We start from the raw sequence: 25,389 nt of genomic DNA on the forward strand, positions 1-25,389 counted from the left end.
GCACTGAGGTCTGCTTATTGTGAATATATTGTACTTGTTTTTATACCTTTTAATGTCAAAGTTGGCCTCTGTGCTTATCAGTGTTGGAAAGGCTCTTTCTTGCACTGAGGTCTGCTTATTGTAAATATCTTGTACTTGTTTGAACACCTTTTAATGTCAAAGTTGGCCTCTGTGCTTTTTCATTGTTGGAAAGACTCTTTCTTGCACTGAGGTCTGCTTATTGTAAATATCTTGTACTTGATTTTTACACCTTTTCATGTCAAAGTTGGCCTCTGTGCTTTTTCAGTGTTGGAAAGACTCTTTCTTGCACTGAGGTCTGCTTATTGTAAATATCTTGTACTTGTTTGAACACCTTTTCATGTCAAAGTTGGCCTCTGTGCTTATCAGTGTTGGAAAGACTCTTTCTTGCACTGAGGTCTGCTTATTGTAAATATCTTGTACTTGTTTGAACACCTTTTAATGTCAAAGTTGGCCTCTGTGCTTGTCAGTGTTGGAAAGACTCTTTCTTGCACTGAGGTCTGCTTATTGTAAATATCTTGTACTTGTTTGAACACCTTTTAATGTCAAAGTTGGCCTCTGTGCTTGTCAGTGTTGGAAAGACTCTTTCTTGCACTGAGGTCTGCTTATTGTAAATATCTTGTACTTGTTTTTACACCTTTTAATGTCAAAGTTGGCCTCTGTGCTTGTCAGTGTTGGAAAGACTCTTTCTTGCACTGAGGTCTGCTTATTGTAAATATCTTGTACTTGATTTTACACCTTTTAATGTCAAAGTTGGCCTCTGTGCTTATCAGTGTTGGAAAGACTCTTTCTTGCACTGAGGTCTGCTTATTGTAAATATCTTGTACTTGTTTGAACACCTTTTAATGTCAAAGTTGGCCTCTGTGCTTATCAGTGTTGGAAAGACTCTTTCTTGCACTGAGGTCTGCTTATTGTAAATATCTTGTACTTGATTTTTACACCTTTTCATGTCAAAGTTGGCCTCTGTGCTTTTTCAGTGTTGGAAAGACTCTTTCTTGCACTGAGGGCTGCTTATTGTAAATATCTTGTACTTGTTTGAAGACCTTTTAATGTTAAAGTTGGCCTCTTTGCTTTTTCCGTGTTGGAAAGACTCTTTCTTGCACTGAGGTCTGCTTATTGTGAATATCTTGTACTTGTTTGAACACCTATTAATGTCAAAGCTGGCCTCTGTGCTTATCAGTGTTAGAAAGACTCTTTCTTGCACTGAGGTCTGCTTATTGTGAATATATTGTACTTGTTTTTATACCTTTTAATGTCAAAGTTGGCCTCTGTGCTTATCAGTGTTGGAAAGGCTCTTTCTTGCACTGAGGTCTGCTTATTGTAAATATCTTGTACTTGTTTGAACACCTTTTCATGTCAAAGTTGGCCTCTGTGCTTCTGCAGTGTTAGAAAGACTCTTTCTTGCACTGAGGGCTGCTTATTGTAAATATCTTGTACTTGTTTGAAGACCTTTTAATGTTAAAGTTGGCCTCTTTGCTTTTTCCGTGTTGGAAAGACTCTTTCTTGCACTGAGGGCTGCTTATTGTAAATATCTTGTACTTGATTTTACACCTTTTCATGTCAAAGTTGGCCTCTGTGCTTTTTCCGTGTTGGAAAGACTCTTTCTTGCACCGAAGTCTGCTTATTGTAAATATCTTGTACTTGTTTGAACACCTTTTCATGTCAAAGTTGCCCTCTGTGCTTATCAGTGTTGGAAAGACTCTTTCTTGCACTGAGGTCTGCTTATTGTAAATATCTTGTACTTGATTTTACACCTTTTCATGTCAAAGTTGGCCTCTGTGCTTTTTCAGTGTTGGAAAGACTCTTTCTTGCACTGAGGTCTGCTTATTGTAAATATCTTGTACTTGATTTTACACCTTTTAATGTCAAAGTTGGCCTCTGTGCTTATCAGTGTTGGAAAGGCTCTTTCTTGCACTGAGGTCTGCTTATTGTAAATATCTTGTACTTGTTTGAACACCTTTTCATGTCAAAGTTGGCCTCTGTGCTTTTTCAGTGTTGGAAAGACTCTTTCTTGCACTGAGGTCTGCTTATTGTAAATATATTGTACTTGTTTTTATACCTTTTAATGTCAAAGTTGGCCTCTGTGCTTATCAGTGTTGGAAAGACTCTTTCTTGCACTGAGGTCTGCTTATTGTAAATATCTTGTACTTGTTTGAACACCTTTTCATGTCAAAGTTGGCCTCTGTGCTTTTTCAGTGTTGGAAAGACTCTTTCTTGCACTGAGGTCTGCTTATTGTAAATATATTGTACTTGTTTTTATACCTTTTAATGTCAAAGTTGGCCTCTGTGCTTATCAGTGTTGGAAAGACTCTTTCTTGCACTGAGGTCTGCTTATTGTAAATATCTTGTACTTGTTTGAACACCTTTTCATGTCAAAGTTGGCCTCTGTGCTTTTTCAGTGTTGGAAAGACTCTTTCTTGCACTGAGGTCTGCTTATTGTAAATATATTGTACTTGTTTTTATACCTTTTAATGTCAAAGTTGGCCTCTGTGCTTTTTCAGTGTTGGAAAGACTCTTTCTTGCACTGAGGTCTGCTTATTGTGAATATCTTGTACTTGTTTGAACACCTTTTCATGTCAAAGTTGGCCTCTGTGCTTATCAGTGTTGGAAAGACTCTTTCTTGCACTGAGGTCTGCTTATTGTAAATATCTTGTACTTGATTTTTACACCTTTTCATGTCAAAGTTGGCCTCTGTGCTTATCAGTGTTGGAAAGACTCTTTCTTGCACTGAGGTCTGCTTATTGTAAATATCTTGTACTTGTTTGAACACCTTTTCATGTCAAAGTTGGCCTCTGTGCTTCTTCAGTGTTGGAAAGACTCTTTCTTGCACTGAGGTCTGCTTATTATAAATATCTTGTACTTGTTTGAACACCTTTTAATGTTAAAGTTGGCCTCTGTGCTTATCAGTGTTGGAAAGACTCTTTCTTGCACTGAGGTCTGCTTATTGTAAATATCTTGTACTTGATTTTACACCTTTTAATGTCAAAGTTGGCCTCTGTGCTTATCAGTGTTGGAAAGGCTCTTTCTTGCACTGAGGTCTGCTTATTGTAAATATCTTGTACTTGTTTGAACACCTTTTCATGTCAAAGTTGGCCTCTGTGCTTATCAGTGTTGGAAAGACTCTTTCTTGCACTGAGGTCTGCTTATTGTAAATATATTGTACTTGTTTTTATACCTTTTCATGTCAAAGTTGGCCTCTGTGCTTTTTCATTGTTGGAAAGACTCTTTCTTGCACTGAGGTCTGCTTATTGTAAATATCTTGTACTTGTTTGAACACCTTTTCATGTCAAAGTTGGCCTCTGTGCTTGTCAGTGTTGGAAAGACTCTTTCTTGCACTGAGGTCTGCTTATTGTAAATATCTTGTACTTGTTTTTACACCTTTTCATGTCAAAGTTGGCCTCTGTGCTTGTCAGTGTTGGAAAGACTCTTTCTTGCACTGAGGTCTGCTTATTGTGAATATCTTGTACTTGATTTTTACACCTTTTCATGTCAAAGTTGGCCTCTGTGCTTTTTCCGTGTTGGAAAGACTCTTTCTTGCACCGAAGTCTGCTTATTGTAAATATCTTGTACTTGTTTGAACACCTTTTCATGTCAAAGTTGGCCTCTGTGCTTGTCAGTGTTGGAAAGACTCTTTCTTGCACTGAGGTCTGCTTATTGTGAATATCTTGTACTTGATTTTTACACCTTTTCATGTCAAAGTTGGCCTCTGTGCTTTTTCAGTGTTAGAAAGACTCTTTCTTGCACTGAGGTCTGCTTATTGTAAATATCTCGTACTTGTTTGAACACCTTTTAATGTCAAAGTTGGCCTCTGCGCTTCCTCAGTGTTAGAAAGACTCTTTCTTGCACTGAGGTCTGCTTATTGTAAATATCTCGTACTTGTTTGAACACCTTTTAATGTCAAAGTTGGCCTCTGCGCTTCCTCAGTGTTAGAAAGACTCTTTCTTGCACTGAGGTCTGCTTATTGTAAATATCTCGTACTTGTTTGAACACCTTTTAATGTCAAAGTTGGCCTCTGCGCTTCCTCAGTGTTAGAAAGACTCTTTCTTGCACTGAGGTCTGCTTATTGTAAATATCTCGTACTTGTTTGAACACCTTTTAATGTCAAAGTTGGCCTCTGCGCTTCCTCAGTGTTGGAAAGACTCTTTCTTGCACTGAGGTCTGCTTATTGTAAATATCTTGTACTTGTTTGAACACCTTTTCATGTCAAAGTTGGCCTCTGTGCTTTTTCAGTGTTAGAAAGACTCTTTCTTGCACTGAGGTCTGCTTATTGTAAATATCTCGTACTTGTTTGAACACCTTTTCATGTCAAAGTTGCCCTCTGTGCTTATCAGTGTTGGAAAGACTCTTTCTTGCACTGAGGTCTGCTTATTGTAAATATCTTGTACTTGATTTTACACCTTTTCATGTCAAAGTTGGCCTCTGTGCTTTTTCAGTGTTGGAAAGACTCTTTCTTGCACTGAGGTCTGCTTATTGTAAATATCTTGTACTTGATTTTACACCTTTTAATGTCAAAGTTGGCCTCTGTGCTTATCAGTGTTGGAAAGGCTCTTTCTTGCACTGAGGTCTGCTTATTGTAAATATCTTGTACTTGTTTTTACACCTTTTCATGTCAAAGTTGGCCTCTGTGCTTTTTCCGTGTTGGAAAGACTCTTTCTTGCACTGAGGTCTGCTTATTGTAAATATATTGTACTTGTTTTTATACCTTTTAATGTCAAAGTTGGCCTCTGTGCTTATCAGTGTTGGAAAGACTCTTTCTTGCACTGAGGTCTGCTTATTGTAAATATCTTGTACTTGTTTGAACACCTTTTCATGTCAAAGTTGGCCTCTGTGCTTTTTCAGTGTTGGAAAGACTCTTTCTTGCACTGAGGTCTGCTTATTGTAAATATATTGTACTTGTTTTTATACCTTTTAATGTCAAAGTTGGCCTCTGTGCTTATCAGTGTTGGAAAGACTCTTTCTTGCACTGAGGTCTGCTTATTGTAAATATCTTGTACTTGTTTGAACACCTTTTCATGTCAAAGTTGGCCTCTGTGCTTTTTCAGTGTTGGAAAGACTCTTTCTTGCACTGAGGTCTGCTTATTGTAAATATATTGTACTTGTTTTTATACCTTTTAATGTCAAAGTTGGCCTCTGTGCTTTTTCAGTGTTGGAAAGACTCTTTCTTGCACTGAGGTCTGCTTATTGTGAATATCTTGTACTTGTTTGAACACCTTTTCATGTCAAAGTTGGCCTCTGTGCTTATCAGTGTTGGAAAGACTCTTTCTTGCACTGAGGTCTGCTTATTGTAAATATCTTGTACTTGATTTTTACACCTTTTCATGTCAAAGTTGGCCTCTGTGCTTATCAGTGTTGGAAAGACTCTTTCTTGCACTGAGGTCTGCTTATTGTAAATATCTTGTACTTGTTTGAACACCTTTTCATGTCAAAGTTGGCCTCTGTGCTTCTTCAGTGTTGGAAAGACTCTTTCTTGCACTGAGGTCTGCTTATTATAAATATCTTGTACTTGTTTGAACACCTTTTAATGTTAAAGTTGGCCTCTGTGCTTATCAGTGTTGGAAAGACTCTTTCTTGCACTGAGGTCTGCTTATTGTAAATATCTTGTACTTGATTTTACACCTTTTAATGTCAAAGTTGGCCTCTGTGCTTATCAGTGTTGGAAAGACTCTTTCTTGCACTGAGGTCTGCTTATTGTAAATATATTGTACTTGTTTTTATACCTTTTCATGTCAAAGTTGGCCTCTGTGCTTTTTCATTGTTGGAAAGACTCTTTCTTGCACTGAGGTCTGCTTATTGTAAATATCTTGTACTTGTTTGAACACCTTTTCATGTCAAAGTTGGCCTCTGTGCTTGTCAGTGTTGGAAAGACTCTTTCTTGCACTGAGGTCTGCTTATTGTAAATATTGTGACCAGGAGATATTTCATTTTGTATTCTTATGATCACGGTTATAATCAGAAGTATCGATCATTAATCATTTACCATTGTTGAACCAGTTGACAGAATAATCTTTGAACCATATCTAGGTTAACATTAATCTACACAGATTATCAGTACTCTAATCAGTCTATTGTTGTTCTGTACTATTCATGTTATTTGCTTAAAGCTGTTTCACAGTTCTGTAATTACTCAGAAGCCTGTGGGGCCTGCTGGACCCTGCCTTGGTTCCATGTTCCGTTCTGCACGTACACAGGCCTTGAAAGTACATGCACGCTCTTATACAACACATGAATGTGTACACACACCCTTAGTAAGAATAGGAGGGTTGTCTGAGGACAGTTTTCTGACAGATATACTTTCACAAAAGGCACGAATGTAATACACACTTGTTTTCTCTAACAACTAGCAGTTGATGTCCATATTAGGTAAACTCTCTGAACAGGCCCAAAACTGTTATCATTTCCAGTAAGGTCTGACTGTGTTACGTCATCATGGGATCATGGGTTATATAAGGATGGGGAGCGGTCCACTCTTTGGAGATCTGTGGCTGTACGCTTGTCTTCCCATGCTTCTGTCTTAGAAGTGTGCAATAAAATCACTATGTTTGTCACCTACACGGACTCGGCTGTTTTTCCGTCTTACCCAAACCGAACCAGACGTAACAACTTGGTGCCGAAACTCCGGTTGGAGAGGAGGGGAGCTTGCAGCTATCGTGTGGGTGACAAACAGGGGCGGAGGCCAGCAGCCTGTCTGAGTGACGCCAGGCGTCATAAGAAAAGGTGAGTGCCACCTGTTGATTTTTATCCAAAGGCGCTATATTGGAAGTTAAAACTAAATTTAATTAAATAATATTCACTCAGTCTGGGCTTCTGGCGTTGGTCCATAGTGATCTTGACTAATTAGTTGTAAAATAGGGCATAGTAGTCTGACTAAATTCATTGTTGTTCATTTTGGGGGTGAATTTTGAGTTAAGAAGTTATGTGTTTGAGTTAATACGGTTTAAGGTGTGTGGAAACAAATAAATACGGTTTAAGAGGTTTATCTGTGGGTTGACTGGGATGCCAGCCAGTCAATCGGTAGTGTAGGGTTAATTTGGTTTTAATAGGGTAGCAGAGACGGTCTCGGGCTTCAGATAATTAAACGGGGGGGCTCAGAGCTCACCGTGAGGCTTTTAAACAAGTAAATTCGTTTAGGACTGAGAAGCTAGGCTCTCTAAGAATGCAGTTTGTTCAGCAGGTGGCGCTGACCCCTGACCCCGGACGCGTGGTTAGGTTCTAGCCCGGTTTTGGCCTCCCGCTGGGGACTTGGGACTCCCGGTTAATTGGCCAGGTAATCTATGAGTGATTGCCTTCTACTGCATTGATTGATTAAGAAGGTTAGACCTGGCTGCCTCCTATTTAAACGTCAGGAGCTTGTGAACTTTAAGTATAGCCAAAAGCGTGAGCCAGGATTTCATTGCCTTTCACGCAGCTGGTGGAGTTCCGGGTGTCCGGGCGGGGAAGCAGTTTTAAAGTACTAGAACTTAGTAATGAGGCCGTTTTCAAGGCGGCGTACTTGAAACGGTAATTGATCAGCAAGAGCCGGGCTCTGGGCTGAAAGATGCTTTTAAATTAGTCAAAAATTTAGCAACACCAGCAGAGAAATAGAGAAGTGAGATAAAGTTGTTCTGGCATATGGTGTTTTCTTAGGAATTCGAGCGCTATCGGGAGGGCGTTCCCGAGGCGTGTATTGACCAGCAAGGCTAGGCCTGGGCTATAGGTGCTTTTAAATTAGTCAAAAAAGTTAGGTGTAACCTCTTCTGGTATGACGTCTATGCGGGCCCGTGTGTATATAGATTATAAATTACCGGTGTGTGTAAATAAGTTGTATAAATCTGTTAGATTTGAAACTCCTGCTAAAAAACTTCCTCTCTACAACTCTTTTCTCTTCTCTCCCTCTTTCTCTCAGTTGGGATTCTGTGTGTGTATGTGTGCTGGAGAAATAAAAAAAAAAAAGGAAAAGGGTCTCTCTCTCTGTCTCTGTGAGAGAAAAAAGGTGGGGGCCGAGTGAGCCCGCGGGGCCGAGCGGGTCCGCGGGAGCGAGCGTGTATGCTGTATGAGGAAGAAGGGAGTGAGAGGGTGCGAGTGAAAAGAGTAACCGAGTATTTGGTGATTTTTTATTATTTCAGAGGCACTGGGTAAGAGTTTTGACTTTAGCTGTGAGAGTTGTGAAAAGAGCAGGTTTTTCTTTTGTTGTAGACTGTGAGTAATCGGTGTTTTTCTGCCTATTGTGCTGCGTGGAAGACACAGAAGTGTAGAAATGTTTGTGGTTTATCTTTGTTTGACGTTTTATATAGAGTTGGTTGAATTAGGGTGATTTCTCCCGTTTAAGGGAGGAGTTGCATTGTGGTTATGTTAAAGCTTTGCTGTAGGGGTATGTGTGTGATTTTGTGCTGGCTTCGCATGATTAAATGGATGCACAGAAGTTTGTCAGGGAGAAATTGTTATGGTGGGGTTTAAAGTTAGTAAAGAGTCAAACAACGCCCACTGTTTTAAAAAGGCCCAAAACATCATAAAAGACACCTCACATCCTGGCCACTCCCTGTTCGAACTGTTGCCCTAAGGCAGACGGTACAGGGCAATCAGAGCAAGGACTAATAGACTCAAACACAGCTGTTATCTAACTGCAATAACACATCTGAATACTACAAAAATGTCCACCATGCCACTCTTGTGTTAATCTATGCACGGTCTGGAGCATGACTGTGGGAATACTTAGTATGTTAAGTATTCTATCTATTTTATTTATTGAATTTTATTGTTTTGTTTGTATTTGATATTGCTAGGGATGATGCAATGATCGGGGACCATTCTTAATTTCGTTGGTCTCATGACAATGACAATAAAGTTTTTGATTTTGATTCTGATTCTGAAATCCACCCTCCTCAAGAGTTCAATGATTTAGGCAGTTATGTTTATACAAATACTAAATGTATGTTTAGTGTCTTCATACAGGTGTTTTTTCTTAACCTGGAAACCTGAGTACGGCAGCAGAAGACAGGCCAAGCTTTGGCTAAAATTCACAGCTGGACACCAGAGTTGTCCTCACCCCTCCCGGAAAAATAAAAAAGAGAGAATGTAGTTTGGGGCAGGTTTTTCTCGCTGAACTGCTCTGGGTGCTGTGTCCCTGAATCTCACCAGTGTTAACCTCTGGCGGAAGACATGGAGAAAAGGAAAAGATGTTCCTGGTAAATCACTGAAACAAATAAAACCACACACAACCAGAGAAAGGTATGAGAAGTGTGTGGAACAGACACATGTGCGTGTTAGAGAAATGCCTCGTTTGAGAAAAAGTTAAATTAACCCATATACAGACGCACCCATACATGCAATGAAGAAACAGCTTACATACATGTGCACGTACATGCAAGGTTAAAGTAGCGACACTTAACATACACCTGTTTTTAAATGATATAGTTTATACATTACTGACAAATAAACGCTTTGGGTTGCAGGACAACAACGTAACGTCAAAAGACAAAGACACTGGTCTGAGGATTAAGTGAGGACACGACAAATTTAGTGGTTAAAAGGGTCGACTTGGGACATGTTTTTGTTGATTGTTTAAGACAAATGACTACTGAATGATAGGAAATTCCTTTTTAGGTTTCTAAACAGGATCTTAAGAATTTTAACACGTACCTGTGTTGTCCTGTCAACTTGAGGGGTTATGAGTTGATTATATGGGGAAAAAAAAAAAAAAAAAAAAAGGGGGGAGACGAGATCTCAGCCAACACAGCACAGCCAACACAACATCATTTTCCTGTTCGCCTGTTTTGTTTTGTTTTTGTTTTTTCTGAAAGCCGAAGCTGACCTGGACTCCTACCCTCCCCTCTACCATCGTTGCCCTCTCCGCGGCCATCTTTGACCCTTTGACCCCTGAAGGCCACAGCAGCTGGACTCACAACAACAACTTGAGGATGTCAACAGTGCTGCAAAAGAGTGATCTCATGCAGCAGAGACGGAGAGCACTAAACCTAAAGCCCGTTTCACTACACGGGGGAAATTCCCAGGCTGCGTCAGCTGACAGAGCTGTGACGAGACGCGCATTAAGCCCGGAGGAAAAGGGGCGGTGAGCAAAAGAATGCTGACCTCTGAGAAGAGCCGAACGGAAGAGCTGCAGAAGGCCGTGGAGCAAAGTAAGGACAACATAAACAGACTCCAATCTGACGTGGAAGGAAAGACTCTGAGGTTTTTGTCCTCAGTAAGAGCTTAAGGCATCAGAGCAGAAACTGAGCATGGCTCCGGAGGAGCTGGCTGCTAATGGAACTCATCAGTCAGATGTGGAGCTTCACGTACAGGACTTGTAATCAGGCGGAAGCTTGCTGGAGCAGGAGGTCGTCAGACTTGACGCAAAGCTCCAACAGCAGGAGTAAACCCTGAAAGACCATACAGAAGCAAAAGGGTCAAGGTACAAGGAGAAGATGCAGGCAGCTGCAACAACGGATGAAAACAGACCCAAAGAGGAGGGGAGGACCCTAGGCCATGCGTCAGGCCGCTGGTTTACCTAAACTACAGAACAGGAAGGTGATGAACACAAACATACACCAACACACGAATACACACTTCTGCATGCGCCGACTTAGAATGAAGAGAAACACACACATGAACACTTATGCACTCGCTAAGGGAGTAAAAACTGATACATACCCATGCACTAAAATCAAAATGTTGATTTAATTTACTAAGAAGTGACACACAATGCCCCAGCTGCTGCAATGAAGAATGCTTTACTGACAAAGGCTCAATGCTGCACACGACAACGTCAAATACAGAATTTGCTATAATAATAAGCCCAGAGGGCATTTGTGTGGTCTGGGGAGCCGAGTCCGGAGCGGTTTGGTTATGAAAACGATGCCCGTGCGAGATATCTGGGGCTTAAGGCCTCGACTTAATTGTTTACTGTACACTAAAAAGAAAAGAAAACCCTCTGAGCAGTGGTGCAGAGTGAAAACGAGGAACTAACAGTGTGAGTTTTATTTCAGAGCGCCACGTCATTGTGATGGAGATTTAATAAAGGAGGAACACACGGACAAAGAAGAAGAGAAGGGGGACAGCCTTTGAGCACGATTGCCTGAGGCATTAAAGTTCTGTACTAAATTCTGGTTTCCAGTGTGAGAAAAGTCACGCAGTGCCAGTAGTAGAGCTAGGTTGAGTGATGATTCTAAATTACTGAAAGTAAATCATCGTACACCGTTCAAGTTTCATGATAACGGGGATCTAGACTTTGTTGAACCCTAGGCAATTTGAACAGGTAAAAGTCGAGTGACCAAGTAGCAGTTGAATAAAAGTCATTGAATAAGTGTTGAAATAAACTGGCAGAATTAAGAGAATTAAAACATTTCAAGAGCTCAACTTACTTAATGGTTCAATTTTGTTTCACGAACGCAAAACATATAGGTTTATGAATATGAAAAGGTTGAGGTGGTGTTGATTTGACTCTGTGTAGGTTTAGGTTGGTATTTTTATTGATGGGAAGAATATTCAGTGACAAGTCCTAAGACCCGGGCGTCTGCATTTTGTTTTTGTTATTTTTCATTTTATTTTGTTTTATATTTACTGATTTTTGTTTGTGAATCTTTTCTTTAAGCAGATCTGCATATCGGAAATTACAAGCATTACACGTCGGCGAGAAAATTGTTGTAAGTGAGTTTCTCCGCATTGAAATGGGTTCTGGAGGAAACACTTGTGGGGACAATTAGAAACGAGAGTCCCTGTTTAAAAAAGGATTCAGCGAGGTAATCCAAACTCAAGTTCTTGTTTCTTTTTGAGATGACGTCATTTTGCTGAGTGTGGAAACTAAATGCGACGACAGGTTTCACTATCAGCAAAGAATGGATGAATGGATGAAAGACTGGAAACAAAAACAAACGGACTGACTGGTAAAAGATGACAAGACTTGACCATGACTCAAGGTTAACCACCTCCACCTAGATAGGATAAAAGGGTGGATGAATTTATGTGTGTTTCTTTTACAGGAGTAGAAGGATGACAAAATATTCGAGGATGAGTGAACCTTTAAATGCCATTTTTGTGTCTTGTGTTGTTTACAGAGGTAACTGCGCAGCGTGACCATTTACATTTTCTTCCCTACAGGGTTACAGTTTTAATGTTTTTCTATTACAGGATTTCTGGGCGGATGTGTGAAGAAACGGTGTTTATGGGTTAGGAGTGGGGGATGCTATTACACTGTATTCTGGTGAGAGTGTTGGGGGAGACACACCCTGTCTTGAAAACTGTGATTCTTTTACAGGAAATGTTTTATAGCACCTATGGGATGAGGATGCCTGACTACGGTCAATGTGCTGCTAATGTTTGCTTTGCTTTGGTGAGAAGGGTGCAGTAGAAAACAGACAAGTGACATGAAAACAAGTAATAATAACAAATAACAAATTTGGGGACAGTTTGACCTAGAGCCCACTAACTGGCCATTAGGGGCTCTCTCTCTTGGAATAACATTGCCCAAAGGGTGAATAAAGCAAATTCTGGCAATAATAGTGGTTTAATGATTGGGGAAACCTGAACATGATACTTGTCTGTTGTGCTGAACCGTTTATTACTCTTATGATTTGCAGGTGGTTGTAAATAAGCTGTTTACTTTAACAGGTTTGCTTTTTAGCTGAATTGCAAAATACAACTAGAACGATTGATTGAGACTAATCGCTACTAACCTGAAACTGAGGAGGTTCTATATAAGGAGGAATTAAAACAGGTATAAAATGCATCTGATCTTTAATTGCAGGTGGGACCATGAAGATTTTTTGGTACAGATTGCAGGTTGTTGCTCATTATTGAAGTGTGCTCATAAAGGCCAAAAGCTATATAGGGGGTCTATCATTTGGTCTGTGTTTTAATAATTTAGGTATGGCAAAATTAAAGGTTTCTAGACAATTTAGGGAACGAGTGAGAAGCATAATTAGATGATCAGAAACTGAGTACTACACTCATGTTAGAATTGAGAATGCCCAATTTGTTTGAGGTCTGTTGTTCGTTTTTATACACACCTTGCAAATGTGCTTATAAGGAGCTGGCACGTAGTCTGGGAAGGTCAAAAGCTTCATCCGACAACGGATCGGATTGATATATTGGAGCTATTGACTTCACGTGCAGAGGGTTAAATGCATGCACGCTTACACACATAAGCATGGCATAGGATTGGAATAAACAAAGTCAACAACATTAGGTTAGGAGAGCCAGCGCAGGAGAGGTGTTGGCTTTCTGTCTCTTGCAGAGAAGGGAACAGACACCAGACGGGGACACGGAGATATGGGGACCCTTCACAGCAACTGGGGTCAAGTGTCATGGCCTTGGGGCTCCTTGATAAGATGGATCCCATAACCACAAGCGATAACCAGGAAGGGGTTGGCGAAACCTAGGAACACCAGAGACCAACGTGGTTCGAGAGGCTTTTGGCAAAAAGGGGGACACGGCGGTCACAACGGACAACAAACACACAGATCTGTGTAGCGACTGAAGGGTGGTCTAACCCCGGAAGTCAAAGAAAGAAGAATCCGAGGGCGTTTCTTCACTCCAAGAGGAGGTGGTAAAGGGGCCTGAAGCGTGTCAGGCTGAAACTCGAGTCTGAAGCTAAAAGAACAGCTGGGTTGTGGGAAAATTGGAAAACAACGGAGGTGTTGGGATTGATAAGTGTCATAATGTGTTTGTTTGGTTTGGAAATAAATCCTGGTGTGAGTTGGGCTGGCAAGCCAGCCCAAAGAGGAGGAATGTGACCAGGAGATATTTCATTTTGTATTCTTATGATCACGGTTATAATCAGAAGTATCGATCATTAATCATTTACCATTGTTGAACCAGTTGACAGAATAATCTTTGAACCATATCTAGGTTAACATTAATCTACACAGATTATCAGTACTCTAATCAGTCTATTGTTGTTCTGTACTATTCATGTTATTTGCTTAAAGCTGTTTCACAGTTCTGTAATTACTCAGAAGCCTGTGGGGCCTGCTGGACCCTGCCTTGGTTCCATGTTCCGTTCTGCACGTACACAGGCCTTGAAAGTACATGCACGCTCTTATACAACACATGAATGTGTACACACACCCTTAGTAAGAATAGGAGGGTTGTCTGAGGACAGTTTTCTGACAGATATACTTTCACAAAAGGCACGAATGTAATACACACTTGTTTTCTCTAACAACTAGCAGTTGATGTCCATATTAGGTAAACTCTCTGAACAGGCCCAAAACTGTTATCATTTCCAGTAAGGTCTGACTGTGTTACGTCATCATGGGATCATGGGTTATATAAGGATGGGGAGCGGTCCACTCTTTGGAGATCTGTGGCTGTACGCTTGTCTTCCCATGCTTCTGTCTTAGAAGTGTGCAATAAAATCACTATGTTTGTCACCTACACGGACTCGGCTGTTTTTCCGTCTTACCCAAACCGAACCAGACGTAACAATATCTTGTACTTGTTTTTACACCTTTTCATGTCAAAGTTGGCCTCTGTGCTTGTCAGTGTTGGAAAGACTCTTTCTTGCACTGAGGTCTGCTTATTGTGAATATCTTGTACTTGATTTTTACACCTTTTCATGTCAAAGTTGGCCTCTGTGCTTTTTCCGTGTTGGAAAGACTCTTTCTTGCACCGAAGTCTGCTTATTGTAAATATCTTGTACTTGTTTGAACACCTTTTCATGTCAAAGTTGGCCTCTGTGCTTGTCAGTGTTGGAAAGACTCTTTCTTGCACTGAGGTCTGCTTATTGTGAATATCTTGTACTTGATTTTTACACCTTTTCATGTCAAAGTTGGCCTCTGTGCTTTTTCAGTGTTAGAAAGACTCTTTCTTGCACTGAGGTCTGCTTATTGTAAATATCTCGTACTTGTTTGAACACCTTTTAATGTCAAAGTTGGCCTCTGCGCTTCCTCAGTGTTAGAAAGACTCTTTCTTGCACTGAGGTCTGCTTATTGTAAATATCTCGTACTTGTTTGAACACCTTTTAATGTCAAAGTTGGCCTCTGCGCTTCCTCAGTGTTAGAAAGACTCTTTCTTGCACTGAGGTCTGCTTATTGTAAATATCTCGTACTTGTTTGAACACCTTTTAATGTCAAAGTTGGCCTCTGCGCTTCCTCAGTGTTAGAAAGACTCTTTCTTGCACTGAGGTCTGCTTATTGTAAATATCTCGTACTTGTTTGAACACCTTTTAATGTCAAAGTTGGCCTCTGCGCTTCCTCAGTGTTGGAAAGACTCTTTCTTGCACTAAGGTCTGCTTATTGTAAATATCTTGTACTTGTTTGAACACCTTTTCATGTCAAAGTTGGCCTCTGTGCTTTTTCAGTGTTAGAAAGACTCTTTCTTGCACTGAGGTCTGCTTATTGTAAATATCTCGTACTTGTTTGAACACCTTTTAATGTCAAAGTTGGCCTCTGCGCTTCCTCAGTGTTAGAAAGACTCTTTCTTGCACTGAGGTCTGCTTATTGTAAATATCTCGTACTTGTTTGAACACCTTTTAATGTCAAAGTTGGCCTCTGCGCTTCCTCAGTGTTGGAAAGACTCTTTCTTGCACTAAGGTCTGCTTATTGTAAATATCTTGTACTTGTTTGAACACCTTTTCATGTCAAAGTTGGCCTCTGTGCTTTTTCAGTGTTGGAAAGACTCTTTCTTGCACTGAGGTCTGCTTATTGTAAATATCTTGTACTTGTTTTTACACCTTTTAATGTCAAAGTTGGCCTCTGCGCTTCCTCAGTGTTAGAAAGACTCTTTCTTGCACTGAGGTCTGCTTATTGTAAATATCTTGTACTTGTTTTTACACCTTTTAATGTCAAAGTTGGCCTCTGCGCTTCCTCAGTGTTAGAAAGACTCTTTCTTGCACTGAGGTCTGCTTATTGTAAATATCTTATACTTGTTTGAACACCTTTTCATGTCAAAGTTGGCCTCTGTGCTTGTCAGTGTTGGAAAGACACGTTTTTGCACTGAGGTCTGCTTATTGTAAATATCTTGTACTTGTTTGAACACCTTTTAATGTCAAAGTTGGCCTCTGTGCTTTTTCCGTGTTGGAAAGACTCTTTCTTGCACTGAGGTCTGCTTATTGTAAATATCTTGTACTTGTTTGAACACCTTTTAATGTCAAAGTTGGCCTCTGTGCTTATCAGTGTTGGAAAGACTCTTTCTTGCACTGAGGTCTGCTTATTGTAAATATCTTGTACTTGATTTTACACCTTTTAATGTCAAAGTTGGCCTCTGTGCTTATCAGTGTTGGAAAGGCTCTTTCTTGCACTGAGGTCTGCTTATTGTAAATATCTTGTACTTGTTTGAACACCTTTTCATGTCAAAGTTGGCCTCTGTGCTTTTTCATTGTTGGAAAGACTCTTTCTTGCACTGAGGTCTGCTTATTGTAAATATCTTGTACTTGTTTGAACACCTTTTCATGTCAAAGTTGGCCTCTGTGCTTGTCAGTGTTGGAAAGACTCTTTCTTGCACTGAGGTCTGCTTATTGTAAATATCTTGTACTTGTTTTTACACCTTTTCATGTCAAAGTTGGCCTCTGTGCTTGTCAGTGTTGGAAAGACTCTTTCTTGCACTGAGGTCTGCTTATTGTGAATATCTTGTACTTGATTTTTACACCTTTTCATGTCAAAGTTGGCCTCTGTGCTTTTTCCGTGTTGGAAAGACTCTTTCTTGCACCGAAGTCTGCTTATTGTAAATATCTTGTACTTGTTTGAACACCTTTTCATGTCAAAGTTGGCCTCTGTGCTTGTCAGTGTTGGAAAGACTCTTTCTTGCACTGAGGTCTGCTTATTGTGAATATCTTGTACTTGATTTTTACACCTTTTCATGTCAAAGTTGGCCTCTGTGCTTTTTCAGTGTTAGAAAGACTCTTTCTTGCACTGAGGTCTGCTTATTGTAAATATCTCGTACTTGTTTGAACACCTTTTAATGTCAAAGTTGGCCTCTGCGCTTCCTCAGTGTTAGAAAGACTCTTTCTTGCACTGAGGTCTGCTTATTGTAAATATCTCGTACTTGTTTGAACACCTTTTAATGTCAAAGTTGGCCTCTGCGCTTCCTCAGTGTTAGAAAGACTCTTTCTTGCACTGAGGTCTGCTTATTGTAAATATCTCGTACTTGTTTGAACACCTTTTAATGTCAAAGTTGGCCTCTGCGCTTCCTCAGTGTTAGAAAGACTCTTTCTTGCACTGAGGTCTGCTTATTGTAAATATCTCGTACTTGTTTGAACACCTTTTAATGTCAAAGTTGGCCTCTGCGCTTCCTCAGTGTTGGAAAGACTCTTTCTTGCACTAAGGTCTGCTTATTGTAAATATCTTGTACTTGTTTGAACACCTTTTCATGTCAAAGTTGGCCTCTGTGCTTTTTCAGTGTTAGAAAGACTCTTTCTTGCACTGAGGTCTGCTTATTGTAAATATCTCGTACTTGTTTGAACACCTTTTAATGTCAAAGTTGGCCTCTGCGCTTCCTCAGTGTTAGAAAGACTCTTTCTTGCACTGAGGTCTGCTTATTGTAAATATCTCGTACTTGTTTGAACACCTTTTAATGTCAAAGTTGGCCTCTGCGCTTCCTCAGTGTTGGAAAGACTCTTTCTTGCACTAAGGTCTGCTTATTGTAAATATCTTGTACTTGTTTGAACACCTTTTCATGTCAAAGTTGGCCTCTGTGCTTTTTCAGTGTTGGAAAGACTCTTTCTTGCACTGAGGTCTGCTTATTGTAAATATCTTGTACTTGTTTTTACACCTTTTAATGTCAAAGTTGGCCTCTGCGCTTCCTCAGTGTTAGAAAGACTCTTTCTTGCACTGAGGTCTGCTTATTGTAAATATCTTGTACTTGTTTTTACACCTTTTAATGTCAAAGTTGGCCTCTGCGCTTCCTCAGTGTTAGAAAGACTCTTTCTTGCACTGAGGTCTGCTTATTGTAAATATCTTATACTTGTTTGAACACCTTTTCATGTCAAAGTTGGCCTCTGTGCTTGTCAGTGTTGGAAAGACACGTTTTTGCACTGAGGTCTGCTTATTGTAAATATCTTGTACTTGTTTGAACACCTTTTAATGTCAAAGTTGGCCTCTGTGCTTTTTCCGTGTTGGAAAGACTCTTTCTTGCACTGAGGTCTGCTTATTGTAAATATCTTGTACTTGTTTGAACACCTTTTAATGTCAAAGTTGGCCTCTGTGCTTTTTCCGTGTTGGAAAGACTCTTTCTTGCACTGAGGTCTGCTTATTGTAAATATCTTGTACTTGTTTGAACACCTTTTAATGTCAAAGTTGGCCTCTGTGCTTTTTCCGTGTTGGAAAGACTCTTTCTTGCACTGAGGTCTGCTTATTGTGAATATCTTGTACTTGTTTTTACACCTTTTCATGTCAAAGTTGGCCTCTGAGCTTTTTCAGTGTTGAAAAGACTCTTTCTTGCACTGAGGTCTACTTATTGTAAATATCTTGTACTTGTTTTTACACCTTTTCATGTCAAAGTTGGCCTCTGTGCTTATCAGTGTTGGAAAGACTCTTTCTTGCACTGAGGTCTGCTTATTGTAAATATCTTGTACTTGTTTTTACACCTTTTCATGTCAAAGTTGGCCTCTGTGCTTCTGCAGTGTTAGAAAGACTCTTTCTTGCACTGAGGGCTGCTTATTGTAAATATCTTGTACTTGATTTTTACACCTTTTCATGTCAAAGTTGGCCTCTGTGCTTTTTCCGTGTTGGAAAGGCTCTTTCTTGCACTGAGGTCTGCTTATTGTAAATATCTTGTACTTGTTTGAACACCTTTTCATGTCAAAGTTGGCCTCTGTGCTTATCAGTGTTGGAAAGACTCTTTCTTGCACTGAGGTCTGCTTATTGTAAATATCTTGTACTTGTTTTTACACCTTTTAATGTCAAAGTTGGCCTCTGTGCTCATCAGTGTTGGAAAGACTCTTTCTTGCACTGAGGTCTGCTTATTGTGAATATCTTGTACTTGTTTTTACACCTTTTAATGTCAAAGTTGGCCTCTGTGCTTATCAGTGTTGGAAAGACTCTTTCTTGCACTGAGGTCTGCTTATTGTAAATATCTTGTACTTGTTTTTACACCTTTTAATGTCAAAGTTGGCCTCTTTCATTTTTCAGTGTTGGAAAGACTCTTTCTTGCACTGAGGTCTGCTTATTATAAATATCTTGTACTTGTTTGAACACCTTTTCATGTCAAAGTTGGCCTCTGTGCTCATCAGTGTTGGAAAGACTCTTTCTTGCACTGAGGTCTGCTTATTGTAAATATCTTGTACTTGTTTGAACACCTTTTAATGTCAAAGTTGGCCTCTGTGCTTATCAGTGTTGGAAAGACTCTTTCTTGCACTGAGGTCTGCTTATTGTAAATATCTTGTACTTGTTTTTACACCTTTTAATGTCAAAGTTGGCCTCTTTCATTTTTCAGTGTTGGAAAGACTCTTTCTTGCACTGAGGTCTGCTTATTATAAATATCTTGTACTTGTTTGAACACCTTTTCATGTCAAAGTTGGCCTCTGTGCTTATCAGTGTTGGAAAGACTCTTTCTTGCACTGAGGTCTGCTTATTGTAAATTTCTTGTACTTGTCTTGTTTTTACACCTTTTAATGTCAAAGTTGGCCTCTGTGCTTATCAGTGTTGGAAAGACTCTTTCTTGCACTGAGGTCTGCTTATTGTAAATATCTTGTACTTGTTTTTACACCTTTTAATGTCAAAGTTGGCCTCTGCGCTTCTGCAGTGTTAGAAAGACTCTTTCTTGCACTGAGGTCTGCTTATTGTAAATATCTTGTACTTGTTTGAACACCTTTTAATGTCAAAGTTGGCCTCTGTGCTTATCAGTGTTAGAAAGACTCTTTCTTGCACTGAGGTCTGCTTATTATTAATATATTGTACTTGTTTTTATACCTTTTAATGTCAAAGTTGGCCTCTGTGCTTTTTCCGTGTTGGAAAGACTCTTTCTTGCACTGAGGTCTGCTTATTGTAAATATCTTGTACTTGTTTTTACACCTTTTCATGTCAAAGTTGGCCTCTGTGCTTATCAGTGTTGGAAAGACTCTTTCTTGCACTGAGGTCTGCTTATTGTAAATATCTTGTACTTGTTTTTACACCTTTTCATGTCAAAGTTGGCCTCTGTGCTTCTGCAGTGTTAGAAAGACTCTTTCTTGCACTGAGGGCTGCTTATTGTAAATATCTTGTACTTGATTTTTACACCTTTTCATGTCAAAGTTGGCCTCTGTGCTTTTTCAGTGTTGGAAAGGCTCTTTCTTGCACTGAGGTCTGCTTATTGTAAATATCTTGTACTTGTTTGAACACCTTTTCATGTCAAAGTTGGCCTCTGTGCTTATCAGTGTTGGAAAGACTCTTTCTTGCACTGAGGTCTGCTTATTGTAAATATCTTGTACTTGTTTTTACACCTTTTAATGTCAAAGTTGGCCTCTGTGCTCATCAGTGTTGGAAAGACTCTTTCTTGCACTGAGGTCTGCTTATTGTGAATATCTTGTACTTGTTTTTACACCTTTTAATGTCAAAGTTGGCCTCTTTCATTTTTCAGTGTTGGAAAGACTCTTTCTTGCACTGAGGTCTGCTTATTATAAATATCTTGTACTTGTTTGAACACCTTTTCATGTCAAAGTTGGCCTCTGTGCTCATCAGTGTTGGAAAGACTCTTTCTTGCACTGAGGTCTGCTTATTGTAAATATCTTGTACTTGTTTGAACACCTTTTCATGTCAAAGTTGGCCTCTGTGCTTATCAGTGTTGGAAAGACTCTTTCTTGCACTGAGGTCTGCTTATTGTAAATTTCTTGTACTTGTCTTGTTTTTACACCTTTTAATGTCAAAGTTGGCCTCTGTGCTTATCAGTGTTGGAAAGACTCTTTCTTGCACTGAGGTCTGCTTATTGTAAATATCTTGTACTTGTTTTTACACCTTTTAATGTCAAAGTTGGCCTCTGTGCTTATCAGTGTTGGAAAGACTCTTTCTTGCACTGAGGTCTGCTTATTGTAAATATCTTGTACTTGTTTGAACACCTTTTAATGTCAAAGTTGGCCTCTGCGCTTCTGCAGTGTTAGAAAGACTCTTTCTTGCACTGAGGTCTGCTTATTGTAAATATCTTGTACTTGTTTGAACACCTTTTAATGTCAAAGTTGGCCTCTGTGCTTATCAGTGTTAGAAAGACTCTTTCTTGCACTGAGGTCTGCTTATTATTAATATATTGTACTTGTTTTTATACCTTTTAATGTCAAAGTTGGCCTCTGTGCTTTTTCCGTGTTGGAAAGACTCTTTCTTGCACTGAGGTCTGCTTATTGTAAATATCTTGTACTTGTTTTTACACCTTTTAATGTCAAAGTTGGCCTCTGTGCTTATCAGTGTTGGAAAGACTCTTTCTTGCACTGAGGTCTGCTTATTGTAAATATCTTGTACTTGTTTTTACACCTTTTAATGTCAAAGTTGGCCTCTGTGCTTATCAGTGTTGGAAAGACTCTTTCTTGCACTGAGGTCTGCTTATTGTAAATATCTTGTACTTGTTTGAACACCTTTTCATGTCAAAGTTGGCCTCTGTGCTTTTTCCGTGTTGAAAAGACTCTTTCTTGCACTGAGGTCTGCTTATTGTAAATATCTTGTACTTGATTTTACACCTTTTCATGTCAAAGTTGGCCTCTGCGCTTCCTCAGTGTTAGAAAGACTCTTTCTTGCACTGAGGTCTGCTTATTGTAAATATCTTGTACTTGATTTTTACACCTTTTCATGTCAAAGTTGGCCTCTGTGCTTTTTCAGTGTTGAAAAGACTCTTTCTTGCACTGAGGTCTGCTTATTGTAAATATCTTGTACTTGTTTGAACACCTTTTAATGTCAAAGTTGGCCTCTGTGCTTATCAGTGTTGGAAAGACTCTTTCTTGCACTGAGGTCTGCTTATTGTAAATATCTTGTACTTGTTTTTACACCTTTTCATGTCAAAGTTGGCCTCTGTGCTTATCAGTGTTGGAAAGACTCTTTCTTGCACTGAGGTCTGCTTATTGTAAATATCTTGTACTTGTTTTTACACCTTTTAATGTCAAAGTTGGCCTCTGCGCTTCCTCAGTGTTGGAAAGACTCTTTCTTGCACTGAGGTCTGCTTATTGTAAATTTCTTATACTTGTTTGAACACCTTTTAATGTCAAAGTTGGCCTTTGTGCTTTTTCCGTGTTGGAAAGACTCTTTCTTGCACCGAGGTCTGCTTATTGTAAATACCTTGTACTTGTTTTTACACCTTTTAATGTCAAAGTTGGCCTCTGTGCTTGTCAGTGTTGGAAAGACTCTTTCTTGCACTGAGGTCTGCTTATTGTAAATATCTTGTACTTGTTTTTACACCTTTTCATGTCAAAGTTGGCCTCTGACCTTATCAGTGTTGGAAAGACTCTTTCTTGCACTGAGGTCTGCTTATTGTAAATATCTTGTACTTGTTTTTACACCTTTTATGTCAAAGTTGGCCTCTGACCTTATCAGTGTTGGAAAGACTCTTTCTTGCACTGAGGTTTGCTTATTGTAAATATCTTGTACTTGTTTGAACACCTTTTCATGTCAAAGTTGGCCTCTGTGCTTTTTCCGTGTTGAAAAGACTCTTTCTTGCACTGAGGTCTGCTTATTGTAAATATCTTGTACTTGTTTGAACACCTTTTCATGTCAAAGTTGGCCTCTGTGCTTATCAGTGTTAGAAAGACTCTTTCTTGCACTGAGGTCTGCTTATTGTAAATATCTTGTACTTGTTTTTACACCTTTTCATGTCAAAGTTGGCCTCTGACCTTATCAGTGTTGGAAAGACTCTTTCTTGCACTGAGGTCTGCTTATTGTAAATATCTTGTACTTGTTTTTACAACTTTTATGTCAAAGTTGGCCTCTGACCTTATCAGTGTTGGAAAGACTCTTTCTTGCACTGAGGTCTGCTTATTGTAAATATCTTGTACTTGTTTGAACACCTTTTCATGTCAAAGTTGGCCTCTGTGCTTTTTCCGTGTTGAAAAGACTCTTTCTTGCACTGAGGTCTGCTTATTGTAAATATCTTGTACTTGTTTGAACACCTTTTCATGTCAAAGTTGGCCTCTGTGCTTATCAGTGTTGGAAAGACTCTTTCTTGCACTGAGGTCTGCTTATTGTAAATATCTTGTACTTGTTTTTACACCTTTTCATGTCAAAGTTGGCCTCTGTGCTTATCAGTGTTGGAAAGACTCTTTCTTGCACTGAGGTCTGCTTATTGTAAATATCTTGTACTTGTTTGAACACCTTTTAATGTCAAAGTTGGCCTCTGTGCTTATCAGTGTTGGAAAGACTCTTTCTTGCACTGAGGTTTGCTTATTGTAAATATCTTGTACTTGTTTGAACACCTTTTATGTCAAAGTTGGCCTCTGACCTTATCAGTGTTGGAAAGACTCTTTCTTGCACTGAGGTCTGCTTATTGTAAATATCTTGTACTTGTTTTTACACCTTTTCATGTCAAAGTTGGCCTCTGTGCTTATCAGTGTTGGAAAGACTCTTTCTTGCACTGAGGTCTGCTTATTGTAAATATCTTGTACTTGTTTGAACACCTTTTAATGTCAAAGTTGGCCTCTGTGCTTATCAGTGTTGGAAAGACTCTTTCTTGCACTGAGGTTTGCTTATTGTAAATATCTTGTACTTGTTTGAACACCTTTTATGTCAAAGTTGGCCTCTGACCTTATCAGTGTTGGAAAGACTCTTTCTTGCACTGAGGTTTGCTTATTGTAAATATCTTGTACTTGTTTGAACACCTTTTCATGTCAAAGTTGGCCTCTGTGCTTTTTCCGTGTTGAAAAGACTCTTTCTTGCACTGAGGTCTGCTTATTGTAAATATCTTGTACTTGTTTGAACACCTTTTCATGTCAAAGTTGGCCTCTGTGCTTATCAGTGTTAGAAAGACTCTTTCTTGCACTGAGGTCTGCTTATTGTAAATATCTTGTACTTGTTTTTACACCTTTTCATGTCAAAGTTGGCCTCTGACCTTATCAGTGTTGGAAAGACTCTTTCTTGCACTGAGGTTTGCTTATTGTAAATATCTTGTACTTGTTTGAACACCTTTTCATGTCAAAGTTGGCCTCTGTGCTTTTTCCGTGTTGAAAAGACTCTTTCTTGCACTGAGGTCTGCTTATTGTAAATATCTTGTACTTGTTTGAACACCTTTTCATGTCAAAGTTGGCCTCTGTGCTTATCAGTGTTAGAAAGACTCTTTCTTGCACTGAGGTCTGCTTATTGTAAATATCTTGTACTTGTTTTTACACCTTTTCATGTCAAAGTTGGCCTCTGACCTTATCAGTGTTGGAAAGACTCTTTCTTGCACTGAGGTCTGCTTATTGTAAATATCTTGTACTTGTTTTTACAACTTTTATGTCAAAGTTGGCCTCTGACCTTATCAGTGTTGGAAAGACTCTTTCTTGCACTGAGGTCTGCTTATTGTAAATATCTTGTACTTGTTTGAACACCTTTTCATGTCAAAGTTGGCCTCTGTGCTTTTTCCGTGTTGAAAAGACTCTTTCTTGCACTGAGGTCTGCTTATTGTAAATATCTTGTACTTGTTTGAACACCTTTTCATGTCAAAGTTGGCCTCTGTGCTTATCAGTGTTAGAAAGACTCTTTCTTGCACTGAGGTCTGCTTATTGTAAATATCTTGTACTTGTTTTTACACCTTTTCATGTCAAAGTTGGCCTCTGACCTTATCAGTGTTGGAAAGACTCTTTCTTGCACTGAGGTCTGCTTATTGTAAATATCTTGTACTTGTTTTTACACCTTTTCATGTCAAAGTTGGCCTCTGTGCTTATCAGTGTTGGAAAGACTCTTTCTTGCACTGAGGTCTGCTTATTGTAAATATCTTGTACTTGTTTGAACACCTTTTAATGTCAAAGTTGGCCTCTGCGCTTCTGCAGTGTTAGAAAGACTCTTTCTTGCACTGAGGTCTGCTTATTGTAAATATCTTGTACTTGTTTGAACACCTTTTAATGTCAAAGTTGGCCTCTGTGCTTATCAGTGTTAGAAAGACTCTTTCTTGCACTGAGGTCTGCTTATTATTAATATATTGTACTTGTTTTTATACCTTTTAATGTCAAAGTTGGCCTCTGTGCTTTTTCCGTGTTGGAAAGACTCTTTCTTGCACTGAGGTCTACTTATTGTAAATATCTTGTACTTGTTTTTACACCTTTTAATGTCAAAGTTGGCCTCTGTGCTTATCAGTGTTGGAAAGACTCTTTCTTGCACTGAGGTCTGCTTATTGTAAATATCTTGTACTTGTTTGAACACCTTTTCATGTCAAAGTTGGCCTCTGTGCTTATCAGTGTTGGAAAGACTCTTTCTTGCACTGAGGTCTGCTTATTGTAAATATCTTGTACTTGTTTTTACACCTTTTAATGTCAAAGTTGGCCTCTGCGCTTCCTCAGTGTTGGAAAGACTCTTTCTTGCACTGAGGTCTGCTTATTGTAAA

At 39.4% G+C, this 25,389-nt stretch overlaps 1 long non-coding RNA gene across 1 annotated transcript; it reads left to right on the forward strand.

Moving 5' to 3' along the window:
- The first annotated feature begins 5,926 nt into the window (after nucleotides 1-5,926).
- LOC309690841 lies at nucleotides 5,927-14,364 on the forward strand. Its single transcript, XR_014271822.1, has 2 exons — nucleotides 5,927-12,566; nucleotides 12,734-14,364. It is a non-coding gene; the product is annotated as an uncharacterized lncRNA (long non-coding RNA).
- The last annotated feature ends 11,025 nt before the right edge of the window (nucleotides 14,365-25,389 follow it).

The sequence above is a fragment of the Aulonocara stuartgranti genome (genome assembly GCF_965226115.1).
Source record: "Aulonocara stuartgranti genome assembly, chromosome: 16".
NCBI classification, from domain to species: domain Eukaryota; kingdom Metazoa; phylum Chordata; class Actinopteri; order Cichliformes; family Cichlidae; genus Aulonocara; species Aulonocara stuartgranti.